The 3,381-nt window shown below is 28.6% G+C and overlaps 1 protein-coding gene across 1 annotated transcript in view; it reads left to right on the top strand.

The window, feature by feature from the left end:
* The first annotated feature begins 1,143 nt into the window (after positions 1 to 1,143).
* The window catches only part of LOC108766239 (fatty acid synthase), a 27,774-nt gene continuing 25,536 nt past the window's right edge, over positions 1,144 to 3,381 (top strand). Inside the window, exon 1 of the mRNA XM_018515410.1 lies at positions 1,144 to 1,197. The gene's annotated coding sequence lies outside the window, so the exon portion shown is untranslated. The remainder of the gene's footprint in view (positions 1,198 to 3,381) is intronic.

The following is a 3,381-nucleotide window of genomic DNA, read 5'->3' as shown; positions in this document are numbered from 1 at the left end:
AATTATTTTTTTCATTAAGATATAACCATAATTTTCTTATTACAAGTAAATATGATATTTAATTCAAGCAAAGAGATTCTTCTATTATTAAGAGGATTGCAATCTTAAAGCCAACCTGTCATGGGTAAACGAAATTCCTCTACTTTGGAGAGTATCCTCTCGAGATTATATATAAATGGAAAATCCTCTGACATTTAATACGGAACCGCTAAACGGCAGAATATTTTTTTTGAGTATTCGGTAACAAGGGTAAATGATGCATCATGCACGTCATGTGTGAAACGAAATGCACCAATAGTTTCTCAAAATGTAACTTTTTAATTATTTTTCAGTTATTTTTCTGTTATCGTTATAAAATATCAAAGATAATATTTTGATACTATTAAGATTAACAAAGAAAAAAATTGATTTACGTTACAGAAGCTATATACAAGCTCTTACACGAGTTTTAAAATGATTTTTAATTTCCTTTCTGATAAAGTTTTCTATAATAATTTATTTCTGAGTTTATACAAGATCAATTATTCGTTTTGTAACATTTTCTTTAAAATGGCACAACTTTATAAAAAAAAATTAGTAAAAAAATGTTTAAAATCTGAATTTGTCAAGAAATTAATGCGCTTAAAAATTCATACATTTTTGTGCCATGTAGCCGATTCGTTTAAACAATGCAATAATTTAAACATAAATTTTTTTCTCTTATTTTCCAATGTTTGCCTTTAATGTACGCCATTTTATAGTCTACTTTGTGAAACTCAAATTTGATTTTCAAGGCTATCAACGAGAATGTCCGAATTTTAATTTGAGCTTTGATTTATCTCGATAGGATGATTTTTCATTGAGTTATCGCTATTTAAAGATATTACAACTTTGTGCTGAAATTTAGTGGACGGTTTTTTATCGGTAAAAATAATGTTCTTCTTTTCATTATTAAATGAGTAAAATAATTAAAACACGTTAGATTATAATTTATAAGTTGCATTTTTATGTACATAACAAACATTTTCAATTAATTAATAGTCTAAAACTTTTAGTCAGTAATGTAGATGAAATCGATAATGATATCAAATTATACCACCTCTTACAATCTATACTATAAGAGGTGATGTTAATATAAACAGCGGTTTGTCATTAAAAAGCTCAGTTATTTTTCATCTGCAACATAAATTGCACTACAATAATTGAGAATATCAACAGGTATAATTGGTCATGTATATAAAAGTTAAATATACAAAATAAAGGTTGGGAAGCTATTAGTATAAAAAAGTTAAAAGTTATATGATAAGCTTCAAAAGTTTATAACTTTTAGATAACTAAATTAATTTTAAATTAGTTAATTTTTAACTTCAACTTGTTATGTGTTGTGTTGTGTGTTGTGTGTGTTGTGTTTTGTGTGTTGTAGAATACATTAATTTTACCCTATTAACTTCTTCAAAGTTAGTCTTTTTTTGTTTTTGAAGCTTGGAAATTCTGTTATAAAATAATTAAACAATTTAAAAAATCCAATGATGCGTAATGAGCGTAATGGCTTGATTGTGTACGGTTACTTGCACTTCTTTCGAGTTTAAAAAGAAGATGAAAGAAGATATTTTATTAAAAAGAACTGTTTCTGTGTGTTAATCAAAATTTTATTTAAATAACGCATGCAATATAGATTATTTTATAATAATCACTAACATCTACTTAATTATTACTATTTCAGTCTAAATTTCAGTACGAAATTTTTCTTTGTAATTTTTTAAAATTATTATTCGGTTTTCATAATAAAAGAAAAAATGCATATTTCCATATAAAAAAATAAGATAACTTCAGTATGTACGCCGCAGCAAAAAAAACTTACTTTAAATAGAGGAAAGTCGCCGATACCGACGTAGGTCTTCTAAAGCGACACTTCTTTATTTCTCAGAAACTGTAGGGGAGACCGGAGTCAGTAAACTAAATAGAATACTCAAGGCTACGTTACAAACAAATCGCGCGAGGCACGCGTAAACGTGTCTGAGCACCCAGCAGCGACTACCGCTGTCTGATGTGATATCTCGACGCGTCTGTCGTAAAAGTTATGCTACAATTTTTAAAAATAGTATTCGTAAGTAAATATTTTTATTTTTAAAGTTCTCTTGTTTTACAATCGTATATAATTGTCCGAGATATTTGATTTCCATTTAGATAGGCTGTGTTCCAAAATTGACTGCCAGTACTGAAAATCTATAGTGCATGTAACGTAAACTGTAGCATTTTCAGTGCTGGCAGTAAATTTGGAACACAGCCCTAGTAAGTGTAGTTCATACTTAATAAAGTCCAAGAATTTTTTTTTGTTTACTTATCTTTGTTATCGTATACTGCTAATATTAAAAAAAAAAAATGAACGGATGTAGGCTAACCATAACACGGGGCTATATGACTAATTTAGTGACGACTCTGATAGTACCTACTCTCAAACTTTTTGGAATATCTCACTCTAAAAGAATGAAAATACAGTCAGTTTTGAAAAAGAATGAAAATGTTTCATTTCTTAAAAAAGAATGACAATATTTTATTTCTTTAAAAAGATTTACCTCAGTGGTAAAGTTTAGTTCCCTTATGTCCAATCTCGATAAAACTAGGTTCATTCGACGTGTTTTTGCACAAAACGAACGAATTCAGCAAAAAGAAGTATTGTTCTGTCATTCAAATAAAAATTAATCGTTACAGTTTGTTAGGTTAGGAAATCTGTCATTCGCTACGCCGTGCTCTGGTCAAAACGTTGATAGAGAACGATAGAATATATATAAATAAGTATAAACATGTATATAAATATTCATAAATATGTATAATCATGTATGAAATATGTCCATATATATTCATACATCACCCTTTCTTTCGTAAAATTACTTTTTAGTGTATTAGAAATAACAATAGTAATGTGAAAACAAAAAATAATTAAAAGGATAATTTTTGCATTGTTCGTTTTAGAAAAAAACAAGTTTGGAAAAGTGTAAAAAAATTTGCTTATACACAATATTGCATAATTTTATTTATAATTATATTAGGTATACAACTTTACTTCCGCTGTTTTCCTATAGATGGCTTTAACGGTAAGTGGTGGTCGAAATAAATAGATCATAAACGTCATACAATAAACTTGGGCATTTGCCAACATAACCCCATAGAAACATTAGTCGATCTGTGTCTGCATCATAAAGTTATTCTCGATTGAAAATGTCAGTTTACGAGCCAAATTCTCGCCATTTGCGGGAGGTTTCAATTTTCTGCTTCAATATGAAGAAATCTGCGGCTGAGGCTCATCGAATGCTGTCAAATACTTATTGTGAGGCTGCTATTAGTGAAAAAACGTATCGTGAGTGGTTTCAACGCTTCAAGAATGGTAATTTTGACGTCAAA

Source organism: Trachymyrmex cornetzi, unplaced genomic scaffold, assembly GCF_001594075.2.
Source record: "Trachymyrmex cornetzi isolate Tcor2-1 unplaced genomic scaffold, Tcor1.1 scaffold1170, whole genome shotgun sequence".
In the NCBI taxonomy this organism is placed as follows: Eukaryota; Metazoa; Arthropoda; class Insecta; order Hymenoptera; family Formicidae; genus Trachymyrmex; species Trachymyrmex cornetzi.
This window is presented reverse-complemented; position numbering and strand designations above follow the sequence as displayed.